This window comes from Poeciliopsis prolifica, unplaced genomic scaffold (assembly GCF_027474105.1).
Source record: "Poeciliopsis prolifica strain line A6 unplaced genomic scaffold, Auburn_PproV2 SCAFFOLD022, whole genome shotgun sequence".
NCBI lineage: Eukaryota > Metazoa > Chordata > Actinopteri > Cyprinodontiformes > Poeciliidae > Poeciliopsis > Poeciliopsis prolifica.
Window position 1 is genome coordinate 5,240,789 of NW_026562397.1, and position 18,500 is coordinate 5,259,288.

Below are 18,500 nucleotides of genomic sequence, written 5' to 3' on the forward strand. Positions count from 1 at the left end.
CGAGGGTTTTGGCAACTAAATGACCAAAGGTTCCATATTCATTGACCAAAGTTTCAGTCTAAATGCGTGTAGTATCTACGACATGATCGTTACTGGAAGTATAAGAATAAAGACCTTGAGTTTGTGACAGTTTATTACACAATGCGATACATTACCCGCATCTCGTCCTAATTGGCGCGTTATGTTTTCACATTTGCGGCAGAAAGCATCGCAAATTGTGTTCCAGGATTGCGTTACGTTTCGCACCAACTGTTATGTAATGCGTAATGTTTCAATTATGCTTTATTATGTTTTGTAGCCCAGTTTTATTACATTGTTACACAGTGAAGCCTTGTTACATGTAATGGATTACATTAGAGCAAGGTGATGTGGGCCTCTGGTTCACAGTATTATGATGATAAAAGTCTGTGTGTCGCAGCAGTTTTTTCTTTTTCTTGTCATATTCAGAGCTGGAGGTTAAATTAGCCACTCTACAGAGCTTTAATTTGAATCTTTTTTGTTTTTTGTAATATTCAGAGCTGGATGCGGTGATGTAGTTTGAATCCCGGTCCTGCTATTGAACCTGGACTGTTTTGCTAGTGAGCAGAAATCTTGACTCCGTCGACAACGACCCAGATCTTAAAGAAAGTAAAGGCATCTTCGCCATGTTTGATTGCTACGATTTTATCAGCCAACTTCCTGTTGTAACGCAGGACGCTGGCCAAAGAAATCTCTGTAAATGATTCCTTCAGTGCAGCAGCAGTCAGGCCAGCATCGACTGCGTGGCGAGTCACTGTTCTTTTATATTTTATCACCCCAGTCCAACGTTCGATTTTTGATTTGTGACAGGAAAACAAACGAGAGAAGAAGTCTGTTAGGGAGCGAATACTTTTTCCATCACCAGTACACAGATGAAAGTTCGATAAGATGAAACAGCCGGCGGTTTCTCCTCCCGCTGCCTGCCGTGTATTTTGGGAAACCTTGAAGTTGCCGTAATCAATACTGTGTCTTTGTACTTCACTCTCGGGCTCTCCGCTGCCTTTCCGAGTCTTTCACTTTGCTCTCTTGGTTTTATGGATGCAACTTTCTCGTTCTGGCTGCCGCGCTTGTTTTCCGCAGCTGCTGTTTTCAGGTAAAAAGCTCTGATAAATGCACTCTGCACCATCTGCCCAGCAGCTGATGGCAGAGGGACAATGTTAGCAACTTGCTGGGTGGACAAAGTGGAGCTTTTATCTGCTAAACAGTGGGCTGTTCTCTCTCCCTCTCTTTTTCTCTCTCTCTCTTTTTTCTGGAGGGAGGGAACATAAAAACAGTACGTATATTACACTTTCAAGCCTTAGTTATTTGCTAATGTTATTCTGATGTGTGAAATGAAAATGTTTGTTTCCCAACCCCTCATTCTGTAATGTGTGAGGTATTTTTAGACCCCTACTAAAATATCTGACGCTTCAGATTTGCCCTACTTATTTCAGATTTTACACATTTTTACATCAAATAATAGATTTTTTTTTTGCTTCGTAGAGCTACATTTTACACTCAATATGGCTTAAAAAAGAAAAAAAAAGAGCAGTTTTGGCATGTATGACAACGCCCTCTTTACTTATGACATTGGCACAGCTTTTAGACCGTAGCTGCTTTGCTAAGGCTGTGAAGATGTTACATCTGACCGTCCGAATTTGCTGCGTGACGAGACGTTACAGCAATCAGCTGACAAGCTAATCAGCGGCGGCTTTAAGGAAGACTGCAAAGTTTTCGGCGCCGGCTTCCTGTCAAGACAAATTAAAGCCTCTGTTTGACTTCAAAATGTTAATTAGACTCTGGAGTGTTGCAAATGTTCCGCCGAACAGAAATTTCCTTAATGGAAGAGCCTTCTTCTTTTTTGGAGTCTCATCAAAAAAAAAAAAAAAAAGTTCAGATAAAATGTTGCTAGATGAATGCCCGCATTTGCTCGAGAGTTTTTGGGAACAAAATCAGTGAATGAAGTGGGGACCGTTTTCAGAGACGCACCGGTGACCCATTTCTGGCCTCCCGGCTTCTCTAAAGCCTCGACCTGCTTGTTGTTGATTTCTCTTTGGCTCCTGTCACGCAAAGAGACAGAAAAACGGCATCAAGAGTATTTTTTCTGTTCTTTCGTTTGGGAATGGGAACCAATTTGGTCTTGTGTGGATGTGTGTGTGTGAGAGGAGTTGCAAAAAAAAGAAAGAAAAGGTTTTGGCATTTCTTAATCACAGGACAATGTTATTACTGAATTATAGCTGCATTAGCATTATTCGTTCAGCAATGATTGGTTACACCAGCACAGCTTCAGAAACAATGACTTTTGCTTATGTTGGTTTCAATCTGCACATTTTGCACCAAAAGTATGAATTCTATGATAAATGTACATTCTCGTGGTATTCATGATTGCATATAAGGCAATCCAGACAGTCATTATCTTCCTCACATCTTGATTCTTTTTTTTTTTTTAGATTCCTTCATTGTGCTAGACAAGGAAGCATTCAGTTTTTATTTCATCCACATGTGAGCGTCAAATTAAGTTAGAGAAGAAAACGAGTGGTGAGACGCCGTACAATTTCAAAAACCAAATTTCTGCAAAAATAAGCGGCATTTTGGTTTCTAACCCTCCCTTTGCTGCCTCATCCTTGAATAAATAGACATACGAGCACCAGATTGACGACTTTTATCATCCAGTAAAAGATGGTAGGAAGAGAAAAACCATAAACCAGGCAAATGGAAATTATTGCGCTCATTTAAATTTGTGACGTGATTTATTCCACATCGCGACAGGCCTATAAGTGTACGTAAACATCTGGCTTCAGCTCCGCTGCGACCGCATCGCACGACGCCGCAGACAACAAGCCCAAAATGGAAATCAAACATGCTTCAGATGAAAAAAAATAAATGGCGGACCGTCCGACAGACGGAGTAAAAAAGTTGAATAAAATTGAAGTCACACCCCGCTAGCGGGGCGCAGCCCTTCTTAGCGGCGCTTGAAATTCCAGCGAGCCCTCCGGTCCTGACACGGAGACGGAGCCGCTTCCACATCAGTGCGGCGGTCTCGCTGCGCGCCGCGGTCTTTGAGGCTCCATTATGCATGAGGCCTGACCGGGCCCTTCACCAGCTGTCACCGAGCTGACCACTGAATCCCATCTGGACCCTGGGGGACATCGGCGGTGTCCGTCAGGGGAGGCTGTAAGACGAGCCCACTGGTACGGAAACTCCCACCAAGGATCCCACTTACCGCAGCCCCCCTCCCTCCTCGCCCTTCCCTCTTAACTGGAGTTTCTCTCACTCAAGGGTTCAAAAGGTTGGCCCGCTGCTCTGATCTAATAGCTTGAAAGCCGTTTTCTCTCTGTCAGAGTCCTGGAGGAAGGAGCATCAAACACATCCTGTGGATTTGATTCTTTTCAACAGAATTAAAAGGACAGCACTAAAAAAACCAGTGCGATAAAAAGTTTTTTTTTTTTTATGTTCTTGTGTTTAGGCAAATTCTAATAACTGCCTTGTAGAGTTACTGCAAAATGTCAAGGTGTGGCCCATCCAGCACATGAGCCCGGAGGCGGCGTTGTAAAAGGGCGGTAATGGGTTTTTTTCTGCAAAGTTGCATTTCAGACAAGCAGAAATGTGGTTACATATTTGTTTGGTGGAAGGAGGTGTGAGGGGGGGATAATCCACTTAAAAGAGCATCTCCGAACAGAAAATGGAAAAGGAACACAGGAATTGATTTATTTGCATCAGGTAGAGTGGGATGTTTCACAATTTCTGCTCCAGTGTTTCTCCAGGAGGAGGAAACATAAAATAAAATAAAAAAATGCCGTCTCACTCTGAGCGATCTGGATCAGACGATGCGTTTTCACAACCTCATCGGAAACCTGCGATATTAATAGTTGTTTCAGGCTCGGCGACTTATCGCTGAAGATGCAGGCAGACGGATGTTGTGAGGCGACGTTCAAGTGATGTCAAGCAAGAGCACAGAGAGCTGGCTGCTTTCTTTGTACATTGGGTCAAAAAACAACTAGATTGCTTCTTTTTTTATTTGCTATTTTGATGTAATATAACATTGAGGTTCTATTTGGTAATAATTTTATTGAATACCTTATTATAGTTTCCTCTGGTTGTCATCATATTATCACGGAGAAATAAAAAAAAAAAACTTTTACACACCTAACAACATCATAAATTAACGTCTTAAGTCTGACACAACTGCGTTGACAAAATGGGATTTTGAAAGCAAAATATTTTGTGTTCAATCTCACATCTGTTCCATAAAACATCAATACAAGTAAGTCATTAAACATCCAGTAAGAAATATCCAACACTGATGAATGCAAAACACTTCAACTGAACTCTAAAAGTTGTGAGCTCATCATCGGACACAATGGCTTGGACTGAACACAAAGTGATGCTTTCGCACAGAAACCTGCAGAGGTTCTAAAGAAACGTGAAATGTTCGTCCTCACCATTGGTTGCTGGTCGTCTCGAGCGCATTTAGAAACCAGCTCTGACCTGCGGTGCAACGCTCAGAACGTCTCGCGCTTCATCAAGTCACACTTCCAAGGATCTTATCTTCAAAGAAAGTTTCAACTTTCTGTAGATTTACTTGCTGGTCATGTATTGCACTTTATTTCTTTTTTTTGTAGCTATGAATCAGATATGCATGAAAGTAAAAGATGAACTTTTTTCTGACAAACGTGGGATAAATTATGAACCTGAAGGTGTGAGGAACGAACCGTCGACTGACGATGTTTGAAGAGTTATGAGTCGGTGACGATGAGTCTAACCCTGCAGGTTCTCTGTTGACCATTCAACCTTCCTCTTTTTCTTTGTCTTTTTTGTTAATCACACTATATTGGCTTCACACACTTGAGAAGGTTTTGCTTCTTCTCACTAAATCCCTCCAGAAATCTCCAGTTTTTTTCTAACAGAGCAAAGTTTGGTGCCCTGTTTCATTACCCACATTCAGCCAGTTATCTCCAAAAAGACTAAGTCATCCTTCCCTCCTGTCTCTATTGATGATGTAATTGCTCTGATAATCATCACCTGTGTTCGCCAGCGCTGTATTGTCTATTCAGCATGTCTATAAGTGTCCTTTCTGGAGCAGATGGCGCTGGAGGCAGGAGACCAGCCCCTTTCTCACCTCAATCTGGAAGGCAGGGCTCATCACCGCCTCCAACCTGGACGAGGATGGAAAAATAGTTTGCTTAAGGCAAAAAAAAACAGAAAAAAAAAAAGACAGGAACCTTGCAAGACCGGCAGCTGCGCTTTACGTGCGGATACGTACAGCTGAGGAGATTATCTCCTTACATAACTGTCAGTTGCGGGTTGAGGGTGGTTGTTACGGCAAAGTGCTCCCCTCTGATTCCTTTCTGCCAGGGAGCCGTATGTTTAAATGAGCCGCCAGTGGCCCCTCAGGAAGCCTATAGATTACTGTTAATAAGCACGTAGCGCGGCGCAAATGCACATTGCGTGCAGCATTTCGTCACTGAAACATTTCAGAAATAATCCTTATCAGCCAGCCTTTGTGTTCCAACATCTGATTAACCCAAATTGCCGCTGCGCAGCTGTGCGGGCTAATTGGAAACGTGACCGGCTCCTTCCAAGACATCCAGCTACCGCTGCCGCTCCTCTTCGGGCTTCGCGGGAGGCCTCCGTGTGGAGGGACGCGTTTGTGCGTCTCGGCGTGGGAAAACTGGTTAATGAAAGTTTTCATTGTGGTTTGAAAAGCGGGGATTTGAACGAGCCAGTTTCTGCTCGCTTGAGGGTCGCGGTGACCCGGCTTGCTCGAAAACACGACACGCTTTGGGAACGCGTTGAAGCGACCCAGAGGTCGACGTTTCACACGACGGGGGTTGAAGTGCAGCAGTTGATGTGAAACAAAAGAAATCTGAAGGTCAGAGTTGCTTTGTTTCTTTTGCCCTTCAGAAAAGCCGACAGCAACATCGACTGAAAAGTTTCACAACTCGAACTGTTCGTGTTTGCTGTGTTTCTGCAGCGTTGCCCCTCCACCACCTGTTGCTGCGTCATGGCAAAAGGCATTTATTCACCTTGCTTAAAAAAAACAACTGACAAATTTGGCTGTTTTGAAACATTTCTGATGACTAATACCACAGAGTGTAACTGTGTGGGAAACTAATGATCTGTTTTTAAGGTAATGCATGCATATCAATTTGAAAGAGTATCTTAGACTGCCTGTGCAACAGAAATTAAGCAGCTTATGTTTAGGGATAAATAATCATAAAAATGTTGACTTCTACGGCACAATTTATTTTCAAGGCAAACATTTTGTTTTATTTGACATTTTTGTGGGATTGAGTCCCACAAAAATGGGACTTGGACCCATTTAGGATATATGAGTGTCCCAATGCTGGTAGATGTCACCAAGAGACGCTTTTTTGAAGCGACAATCAGCAGGAGCCAAATGATGTATAACCCGTGCAAAGACAGCAGACGGCTTCGTTTTGCACCTGGATGAGTCAGCCATAAAACAACTAAAACAGAACTACACAAACATGAAACTGCTCTGTGTTTTTAACGTTTGCAAACCGCGTTGTCACTGCAAACCCACAAAATCTTACCAAATATTTATAGTCGTGCAAATATCTGCAAATGAGGCAAAACTAACGTACAAGTCACTTTTCAACAGGAGTAAATGTTTCCTTTTACATTGATGGGAAAGTTCCAGTTTTACTAGCAGACTATTTCACTTACAGCAACACGTTCTCCAGTTTCGTAAGTGAAATAATCTGCCAGTGGAACAAGTTTATTAATATTAAGGAATTATTGACTTAAAACAATTATTCACTTATGCCTTGCTAAAAAAGTTACTTATAAATTAGTTTTGTCTCATTCAAAGTGTGCCATGACATTTGCACCAGAAATTAGAAGACAAAAACATTGAAGTTTTGTGTTTTTTTTGCGGTGATCCGTGTGGCGGTGACTCTAGTCAAGATTATAACAAGAGTCTCACGTCTGCTTAGCAGCACATTTTTTGAAATTAGACGTGTTAACTGTATTCGGTGTTAATTGGTGAAGTTTCTTCTGTTGGTCCATGAAGACCTCCTCTCTCACCGGCCCTCGTTTCTCCTGGTGGAGACGGGTGTGTTTCTCGTCGGTCTAGTTTTAATGCGCCAGAAATATGTCCAACAAAGAATTATGAATGACTCAAGGACTTTCTTTTCATTTTTTTTTTTTGCTGATCTGCGCTGCAGAGCCCTTTTCCGTCCCGTGTAAATAAACATTGCTTGACCTTTCCTCCGAGTCCATTCCACTAATCTTAGTCACTCTTGCCACTGCTTTTAACTAATTGTTTTAAAGTAATTTATGGCCTTAGGATCCCATTGATGCTCCACACAAACACAACCACGTCGCATAAACAAAGGACAACTCATAACCGACTTTTCAGTGATTTAGTGGTGGGCGTTCAGGCTTTTCTAAATTACTGCCCCTACTTTTGCTAAATAAACAGGCAACATACAAGGGGATTAATGAGCAAGCGTGCATGCGACGCGTCGATTAAATGCACTTTCTTTCCGTCTCTGAGACGCACATCCATTCACAGTCGACTGAAGATTGTCAGACTTTTGATCTGTAATCACAGAAGCACAAAGCCTCTTATATAATGGCAGGAAAAAGGAAAATGCGCTTAAGAGTCGACATCCCAACTTGTGACTTTGCTAAATTTTAACATAAAAACGGCATTCTTTTTTTTTTCTTCAAAATTTAAACACTTTCAAAATTTAGTTACATTTTTTTGTTTCAAGCATTTATTTATGTCAATGTGATAACTTGCGCATAATATTGCTGAAGGGGAAACACTTTGTAAAACCAGTTTTGTTGAACCACACCAATCTTTTATACTGTTATACAGCAATTGTTGACCTCTATCTATTTACTAATTCATTTTTTGTATTTACTTACACCATAATCACACAGTTTTGAGGGCTAATAAATGTGGTTAAAATGGAAAAAATGGAAAGCAGAAAAATAAAAATGAGGGAAAAAGTGCAATTTAGAAAATTTAAAATAAATAAATAAAGGTTTCCATAGTGCCACAGTGATGCTTGTGAACTGAAAACACGCATTTGCTTTTTTTAACGTTTCCCAAAAATAACATTTATCAGTAATTTCCAGCTGCACATATTCATACAGTAGTTTCTATTCTTTACGGAATGAACCGAATCCCTCCTGCTGAACCCGCTGTAAAACAACCCCAAACAAAACAAAGTCATCCGACGCTGTTACGACGTTCCTCTTCTTACTGGCGAGCAGAAGCAACCTTACAGCATCCGGCACACTCAGCAACATTTCCCCCACATTCCCACTAATGAAGTAAAACTATCTGAGCTGGAACTCGTGTTATAACTCATCTCCATTCGTCTCCTTTTGTTCATCCAGCTTCCTATTCGTATTTCAACGAAAGGCTAACTTCAATTAACCTACTCCGCTCACACTTCGGGAGCTGTAGGTCCGCTTTCATGGATATAGAGGATATGCTTCATGTCTGCCAGCTATTGAATTTGAATCTCATTCATAATTTTGTTTCTAATATTAAAGGTCACATTAGCATTTGAGTTGATAAGCGGTCGGTATGCAGGGCCCGCAGCACATCTGTTGGTCCTGTTGTTGCTGGGTTTTTGTTTTTTTTCTATTTGGCTGGCCCTTTTAATTTTTCAGGATAAACACACACGGTGCATTACGAATGAAAAGAAAACAGGCTCACGTCGGGCCCTGGACTAATGCGCCACTATGTGATATCAGTTGGAAACATGTTATTTCAGCTTCACAGCTAATATGTCAGCAGCGATCAGCGACCAAGCGGAAATGCCTTTTAAATATTGTTTAAGTTGATTAAAGTCTAAAATGTAAATTTCTTCTTAATCACTGGAGCCAAATTCTGCCTCCAAAATCCAACTTTCAGATGTTTTAGGTTAGTTTTAAATAAAGCCCTAAACACATTCCTGGGTGATGCAAGTCTTTTTGAAGCTTTCCATATGTTTTTATTTTTAGGCTTCGTTCAACACCAGTCTGAAATATTCATCTTTATTATCTTCTGTTTTTGCTTCTTCAAATAAGGATCAGTGTCAAAAACAAACATTGTTTTTTAAAATATTTTGTTCTGTGAAGACGCAATTATTTACCAGAAGTCTCAATTTCATCTGATGGAACAGTTTTTTTTGTTTTTGTCCTTGAGCTAATTCTCAGTTCCAGTCTCTTGGGTAGTCACAGTTAAAACACACAACCCGGGATGCGGCACGTCTGCCTCCGAATGTTAATGAATCAGGTCCGTAATGCTGCCTCTCGGTCCGACTCCGTCCCACCGGAGTTACGAATGCTCACACGTCTCAAAAGGAACAACCTGCAGAGCTGTGAAAACGTATCCGGCTCCTTACAAACTACGACACACCGGAAAGTTTCAGAGAATCAAACGGATAATTAATATCAGACGACGATAACTTGAGTAAACACGACAAGCCGTTTTCAAATGAGAGTTGAATTTGTTAAGGGGTGGATCTAAATCAATCTGAATCTATGTGAAAATATAATTGGGTTGATGTTAAATTATGAATCATTGATTATTAATTGGTTCAATTTTACTGACCTAAGCAAGGACTGGTTATTGCTTGACTTGTGTTTTTATTAGTCTCTGTGTAGTTGATAGTAGAAAAAAAAAAGTTTAAGTTTTCATTGATGCAATCAAGTCTTCTGTAACGAACTGATTCATTCATTCATTCATTCATTTATATTATAATGGTTTTAGGCCATTTTGCTGTTTCAGGACCTAAAACAGCAATCTTACCTTATCATCTTTTTTTTACTTCCTGATGCTCAAGCAGACTGAGTTGGAAAATGATCCAAATTCCACCACCAATAGCTTTTAATAGCTCAAAAAACAAAGGCTTTTGAGTGACCTAGTCAAAGTCCAGACTTGATTACAGCTGTGGCATTACTGTAAACAGGCTGTTGATGCTCAAAACCCTCCAATGTGGAGGAATTAAAATAATTCTTCAAAGAAAAGTGGCTCATAATTCTTCCACAGTGGATACAAAGACCTGTTGCTATTATTTGCAAAGCTTTATGGGAGTTGTTGTTGCTGTTGCCAAGCCTGGAAAGTGTAAGAGTTAGGTTTGCGTAGGCCTATCACATTAATCAATAAATCAAATGATAAATTAAAAATGAGCTCAATCATTTTCAGCTGTATGAGTTGTAGTTTTCTACCTAAAACTGGATGAAAAAAGTCTTCAGTTTGGTGCTTTGGTCTCAACTGGACCATTTTTTTTTTGACGGATAATTTTGCTTACAGAGACTTTGTGATTCATTGTATTTGTTGTTTCTGTTGTTGTCATTTATTTCTCTGGAATATTTCAAACATCTTCCAGTACCGGTGCTAAATATTAATTAGAAACGAAAGTTTATTGATCTTTCAGAATGTGTTCTTTTCATTGCCTCGCCATTACATTATTTAAAAATGGCCTCCAAACAGCAACATTATCGTTTTATCGTTAAAATCACTTCTAAAAGTTAAAATCTTTTAACTGGGCAAATGCAAAACACATCAACAGGTGACAAGACAAGCGGCGTTTTGAATATGATGAGAGAAAACCGCTGACTGACTTAAACAGAGATATCGCAGCTCCAGATCCGGTGTGTGGGAGACAAGTTGAACTAAAGCGGACCCACCGGCAGCTCAGAGTCTCCAGGTCCCATAACCTTGCCAGCCATTGGAAAGCGGGGCTGAGACGCCAGTAACTGCCTCCCAGGAAGAAATAACAGACACAATAACTAACAGGAAACATGCAGATTGACAGCTTAGCCCGTTCTCGCACGTTCTGCGCTCCACTCTGTGTTTTTATTTTCCCAGTAAGCTTTTTTTTATTGGAGTATCTGCGCTTTGCCCAGATCTGGCTGTTACTACAATAAAGTCCTCACGGGTTTTATTGAATGCGTTTGTTTCCTCGCCCCAAGAATTATGGCTTCCTCCAGTATTCAGTCAGTGTGTGTACGTATGTGTTTTCTCTGGCTGCAAGCGCTTTCCCTCCTCCGTTATGTCAAAGCGCATAGAGGCATGGCGTATATGTTTATTTATTTATTTTTTATAAATCAATTTCCACTGCTTGTCAGCACTAAGGCTACTGTCGGCAGCAGTAGATGGAGCTCCGCTCTGCTGTAAGGCTCTCTGATCTATCAGCTGTGACGTAATGCTCTCCTCAATCAGCGGCTCTGGGAACTGTAAATCAGAGTGCTGCTGCTCTGCGTGGCGCTAATGCCGGCTTCCTGCTCCCAGCTCCACCACTGAGCTCGTCCACCGTCCAAAACAGCCAGAGAACAGCAGGATAAGTGCCGGACATTTTAATTGCTCCTAATGGCCTCGCATATATGCGTCTCAATAATGCACTTCCAGCTCCCTCCCTCCCTTCCTCTGACCCCCAGAAAAACAGCAAAAAAAAAAGTGGGAACAATCCAGACGTGTTACTGCGGCTGCCCCCGAAATTTGTGGCTCGTGATCACCGCACTGCGAGGAAGTTCACTTTTTCGTACTGTGTTTCCAAGGACTTTGTTGTAAATGTCCTCTTAACTCGTTGAAAAATGAACTGTGTTACCCTGACTGCAGCCTTTGTGTTTGACAACTATTGTGTGCCACGCCTTACCTGAGTCCGAAACCTGATCGGCTGATCGGTTTATCCAGCGTAAATTCAAAGATCGAGAGATCAGAACCATAAGAAGAACATTATTTTTTGTTTGTTTGTTTGTTTCTGAGGTGTGAAACTATGAAACAGATTGACTATGAAATTGAAGAAACGTCCAAACATTAGATAATTCAAACATTAGATCCATCTGCATGAATGGCCAACACTAAATACAAGAAATTGTATTTAGTGTTGTGCTTGTTTTCATAGCATAATTTATTGTGCTTGTTTTCATAGCATAATTACCATCAATGTTATCATTATTGTTGTTAATACCATTAAAGCCATTTTTATGGCAGATTATGGGACGTACTGGATTAATTAAGAATCTGAGAGCAAAATGTAGGTATATTGTGACACATAGTTGTGATGTTGCTGGAGAAGAGATAGGTTTTAATACTTTAAGATCTGCTTAGACGCAAGAAATTTACAGTTGGTGCATTTTGCAAAGTAAAAATCAGTTGTTTACTTTGTGGCATTTTGTTTGCTAGGAGACACGCTTGTCTCTTAGCAACCAAATAACAAATATTGTTATTTTTCATAAAACAGGATTTCTTCTGCTCTTTCGAAATACTACTTACAATTTAAGAATTGTGCAATTGGCGAATTTTGCAGAAAAGTGGAAATGTTTTCTTTGTTATTGGTGGGAAATATGTTATAAAGCAGACATTCAACAGTACAGTAAAAGTGAGATTTTTACTTTGTGGCAGTTTGTTACCACAAAAGCGCTCATTTCTTAACACTAAATTAATCTTATTGTTTAGAAAACATAAGCTCTTTGAAAACAAAAGAACTTATGAGCTTAACTGCTTAGACACAAGAAATTTACAGCTGGTAAATTTTGCAAAAGTAAAAATCAGACGTTTACTTCAAGAAGCACTTCGTTCCCAGAAAACACCCTCGTCTCTTAGCAACCAACTAACAACAAATATTGTTATTGTTCAAAATACATTTCTTGGGCTCTTTAGATATTCTGCTTATCTCATACAACTTAACAGGAATTGTGCAGCTGGTGAATTTAGCTGAAAAGTGAAAATATTTTCTTTGTTATTGGTGGTAAATATATTAGAAAACAGACATTCAACACTACAACAAAAATTAAGATTTTTACTTTGTTTCTATTCGTTAACATAAAACACGCTCATTTCCTAACAACAAATTTATGACACGTAGTTCTTTGGGAAACATAAGCTCTTTTGAAACACCGTAATTGTAACATACCGTAATTTCCTAAGTATAAGTCAGGTTTTTTTCATAGTTTGGCTGGGGAAGCGACTTCTACTCCGGAGCGACTTGTGTGTGGAAATTAACACATCATCATATCATATCACGTTATTTTCACACTAAACCACAAGAGGGCGCTCTAAGCCTCTGTTATTCTACCTTTGGAGTTAGCGAAGTTGTTTAAAAACGACACCAAGGATGATTTCATTGACACGGATGGTTAGCACTGGTTAAACTTGTTAGCATGTTATTTATGCTATAGTTATCTGACTTATATATAGTTATCATAATGTTATGATAACTTACCAGGCACGTTCTTAGTTCGTTGTTTGTCACGTAACATTAGCGTAACGTACAATTAGTCAGCCTGTTGTTGCCTCTATTCTATTTTTATTGGTTTTTTTGATGTAGGATTTTGTCAAATAAATTTCCCTCCAAAATGTGACTTATGCTCCCGTGTGACCTATACATGTCCTTTTCTTCTTTATTGTGCATTTTATGGCTGGTGCGACTTATGCGCTGGAGCAATTTGTAGTCTGGAAAATACGGCATATAGTTGGTCAATTTTGCAAAAGTAAAAATCTGACGTTTACTTCGTGTCACTTCGTTCCCAGCAAACGCGCTCGTCTCTTAGCAACAGATTAACAACAAATATTGTTATTGTTCAAAATACATTTCTTGGGCTCTTTAGATATTCTGCTTATCTCATACAACGTAACAGGAATTGTGCAGCTGGTGAATTTAGCTGAAAAGTGAAAATATTTTCTTTGTTATTGGTGGTAAATATATTAGAAAACAGACATTCAACACTACAACAAAAAATTAAGATTTTTACTTTGTTTCTATTCGTTAACATAAAACACGCTCATTTCCTAACAACAAATTTATGACACGTAGTTCTTTGGAAAACATAAGCTCTTTTGAAACACCGATTAGATGTAAGACATACCGTAATTTCCTAACTTTAAGTCAGGTTTTTTTCATAGTTTGGCTGGGGAAGCGACTTCTACTCCGGAGCGACTTGTGTGTGGAAATTAACACATCATCATATCATATCACGTTATTTTCACACTAAACCACAAGAGGGCGCTCTAAGCCTCTGTTATTCTACCTTTGGAGTTAGCGAAGTTGTTTAAAAGCAACACCAAGGATGAAGATTTCATTGACATGGATGGTTAGCACTGGTTAAACTTGTTAGCATGTTATTTATGCTATAGTTATCTGAATTATATATAGTTATCATAATGTTATGATAACTTACCAGGCACGTTCTTAGTTCGTTGTTTGTCACGTAACGTTAGCTTAACGTACAATTAGTCAGCCTGTTGTTACCTCCATTCTATTTTTATTGTTTTTTTTGATGTAGGATTTTGTCAAATAAATTTCCCTCCAAAATGTGACTTATGCTCCCGTGTGACCTATACATGTCCTTTTCTTCTTTATTGTGCATTTTATGGCTGGTGCGACTTATGCGCTGGAGCAATTTGTAGTCTGGAAAATACGGCATATAGTTGGTCAATTTTGCAAAAGTAAAAATCTGACGTTTACTTCGTGTCACTTCGTTCCCAGAAAACGCGCTCGTCTCTTAGCAACAGATTAACAATAAATATTGTTATTGTTCAAAATACATTTCTTGGGCTCTTTTGATATTCTGCTTTTCTCATACAACCTAACAGGAATTGTGCAGCTGGTGAATTTAGCTGAAAAGTGAAAATATTTTCGTTGTTATTGGTGGTAAATATATGATAAAAGACATTCAACACAAAAGTAAAACATCTGATTTTGACTTTGTCGCTGTTCGTTACCAGATATAACGCTCATTTCTTAACACAAAATTCATGACATGAATGTCTTTGGAAAGCATGAGCTCTTTTGAAACATTGATTAGACATAAAACATATGTAGTTGGTCAATTTTGCAAAAGTAAAAATCAGGCGTTTACTTCGTGTCACTTTGTTACTGTTATTGTTCATAAATCATAAGATTTCTTCTGGTCTTTTAAAATACTACTTATCTTATATTACTTACAGGAATTGTGCAGCTGGTGAATTTTTGCCGAAAAGTGAAAATATTATCTTTGTCACTAGTGGTAAAAACATTTTGAAGGAGACTTTTCAACACAAAAGTAAAAATCAGATGTTTACTTTGTGGCATTTTGTTTGCTAGGAGACACGCTTGTCTCTTAGCAACCAAATAACAAATATTGTTATTTTTCATAAAACAGGATTTCTTCTGCTCTTTCGAAATACTACTTACAATTTAAGAATTGTGCAATTGGCGAATTTTGCAGAAAAGTGGAAATGTTTTCTTTGTTATTGGTGGGAAATATGTTATAAAGCAGACATTCAACAGTACAGTAAAAGTGAGATTTTTACTTTGTGGCAGTTTGTTACCACAAAATGCGCTCATTTCTTAACACTAAATTAATCTTATTGTTTAGAAAACATAAGCTCTTTGAAAACAAAAGAGCTTATGAGCTTAATTGCTTAGACACAAGAAATTTACAGCTGGTAAATTTTGCAAAAGTAAAAATCAGACGTTTACTTCAAGAAGCACTTCGTTCCCAGAAAACACCCTCGTCTCTTAGCAACCAACTAACAACACATATTGTTATTGTTTATAAAACAAAAGATTTCTTCTGGTCTTTTAAAATACTACTCATCTTTCTAGTTTCTACTTAAGAATTGTGCAGATGGTGAATTTTTGCCGAAAAGTGAAAACATTTTAAAGGAGACGTTTCAACACAAGAGTAAAAATCAGATGTTTACTTTGTGGCGCTTGGTCACCAGCAAACGCGCTCGTCTCTTAGCAACAGATTAACAACAAATATTGTTATTGTTCAAAGTACATTTCTTGGGCTCTTTAGATATTCTGCTTATCTCATACAACTTAACAGGAATTGTGCAGCTGGTGAATTTAGCTGAAAAGTGAAAATATTTTCTTTGTTATTGGTGGTAAATATATTAGAAAACAGACATTCAACACTACAACAAAAAATTAAGATTTTTACTTTGTTTCTATTCGTTAACATAAAACACGCTCATTTCCTAACAACAAATTTATGACACGTAGTTCTTTGGAAAACATAAGCTCTTTTGAAACACCGATTAGATGTAAGACATACCGTAATTTCCTAACTTTAAGTCAGGTTTTTTTCATAGTTTGGCTGGGGAAGCGACTTCTACTCCGGAGCGACTTGTGTGTGGAAATTAACACATCATCATATCATATCACGTTATTTTCACACTAAACCACAAGAGGGCGCTCTAAGCCTCTGTTATTCTACCTTTGGAGTTAGCGAAGTTGTTTAAAAACGACACCAAGGATGATTTCATTGACACGGATGGTTAGCACTGGTTAAACTTGTTAGCATGTTATTTATGCTATAGTTATCTGAATTATATATAGTTATCATAATGTTATGATAACTTACCAGGCACGTTCTTAGTTCGTTGTTTGTCACGTAACGTTAGCTTAACGTACAATTAGTCAGCCTGTTGTTGCCTCTATTCTATTTTTATTGGTTTTTTTGATGTAGGATTTTGTCAAATAAATTTCCCTCCAAAATGTGACTTATGCTCCCGTGTGACCTATATATGTCCTTTCTTCTTTATTGTGCATTTTATGGCTGGTGCGACTTATACGCTGGAGCAATTTGTAGTCTGGAAAATACGGCATATAGTTGGTCAATTTTGCAAAAGTAAAAATCTGACGTTTACTTCGTGTCACTTCGTTCCCAGCAAACGCGCTCGTCTCTTAGCAACAGATTAACAACAAATATTGTTATTGTTCAAAATACATTTCTTGGGCTCTTTAGATATTCTGCTTTTCTCATACAACCTAACAGGAATTGTGCAGCTGGTGAATTTAGCTGAAAAGTGAAAATATTTTCGTTGTTATTGGTGGTAAATATATGATAAAACAGACATTCAACACAAAAGTAAAACATCTGATTTTGACTTTGTCGCTGTTCGTTACCAGATATAACGCTCATTTCTTAACACAAAATTCATGACATGAATGTCTTTGGAAAGCATGAGCTCTTTTGAAACATTGATTAGACATAAAACATATGTAGTTGGTCAATTTTGCAAAAGTAAAAATCAGGCGTTACTTCGTGTCACTTGGTTACTGTTATTGTTCATAAATCATAAGATTTCTTCTGGTCTTTAAAATACTACTTATCTTATATTACTTACAGGAATTGTGCAGCTGGTGAATTTTTGCCGAAAAGTGAAAATATTATCTTTGTCACTAGTGGTAAAAACATTTTGAAGGAGACGTTTCAACACAAGAGTAAAAATCAGATGTTTACTTTGTGGCGCTTGGTTACCAGAGAACACGCTTGTCTCTTAGCAACAGATTGACTCCAAGTATTGTTATTGTTCAAACACACAAATGACACATAATGTTATTGTTTAGAAAACAAGCTTCTTTGAAACACTGCTTCAGCTTACACACTCCTTGCCATTTGCTATTTATTTCATTGTTGACACTTCAGTTTGTAGTTCATAACATTCAAAAAAACATGGAAATATGAAATAAGAATGTTGGGTAAAGTCAAAACCTTTTAAAGAATCATCTTTAAGCTGTTTTTGAGATTTAGCCATCGACTGAACAAAGAAATTGCTTTGTGTCTGGTGACTCGTCAGTCCAAAGCTGAAAACCAGTCCAAAGCTAATATTTATGAACTAAAAAGCCGATTGCGAGCACCTCTCATATTTTTTTTTCTTCCTTTTCTTCTGTTGTTTCAGGTTCCATCAAAAATAAAACCTACCATATTTATTTTATTTTGGTGTCTCCCTCTACAAAGGTATCCATAAACCTGCCCTGAATACAGATCTACACCAGATTCAAAGTTTTTTTTTTTCTCTTCAGATTTTGATTTGCAGGGGGGAGAAAAAAAACAACCTTTTCCTTCCACTTCACAGTGATGCATTACTTTATGTCGGTCTATCATATAGAAATGCAATAAAATGCGTTGAACTAAAATGCATTTCTCATCGTAACATGAAAACATTGGAAATGTTCAAAGGACATGGATACTTTCGTAAGGCTATGTGCATCTTATGAATCCTGAAGTTGTTTACAGTCTGAAATTACCAATGCGCCTTCCCATAATAAGCAACAATGGACACAGTTGCCTAGATTAACATGAAGTATTTGTCCAAAGGCCTCGGTCTGCAGAGAAAGACAAATTGGCTCGGAATATCAGAGCATATCAAAGGTCCCATCAAATGGCATATCAGAAAGCAGGATGAAAATAACGACGCAGCTCCGGTGGTTCTCTGGTGGTGGAACAGCCCAAGCGCATGTTTCAGGTTCCAGAAAGGCATTAAAAGCGAGTGACATTCTAAAAATGAAAGGCCTAACCTCTGTAAATCAAGCGTGCCGATCCTGACAGGTTTTCCTGGGTTTATAAAGCCAAACCCCAGCGAAAAGAAATAAAAAAAATTGTAAAAAAAAAAGCAACATTAGCTGTCAACACAGAGCCGAACTAAAATTCAGCAATTGAATCCAGCCTGCGCGGTTAAAGTTGCCCCGCTCAACCTCCCCGAGCTGCTCTCCGACTTTATGATTGCTTCCATCTTTCCTCCCAGTGGGCAAGAATCA

The 18,500-nt window shown here is 38.7% G+C and overlaps 1 protein-coding gene and 1 long non-coding RNA gene across 6 annotated transcripts in view; one reads left to right on the top strand and one right to left on the bottom strand.

Annotated features, from left to right (window-relative positions):
* Positions 1-15,004, bottom strand: part of LOC129369790 (uncharacterized) — a 53,984-nt gene extending 38,980 nt beyond the window's left edge. For all 3 annotated transcript variants that reach the window (XR_008606982.1, XR_008606981.1, XR_008606983.1), the window contains exon 1: positions 14,916-15,004. This is a non-coding gene — a long non-coding RNA (uncharacterized LOC129369790). The remainder of the gene's footprint in view (positions 1-14,915) is intronic.
* Positions 1-18,500, top strand: part of cadm1b (cell adhesion molecule 1b) — a 225,001-nt gene that overhangs the window by 80,473 nt on the left and 126,028 nt on the right. The gene's annotated exons all lie outside the window — the stretch shown is intronic.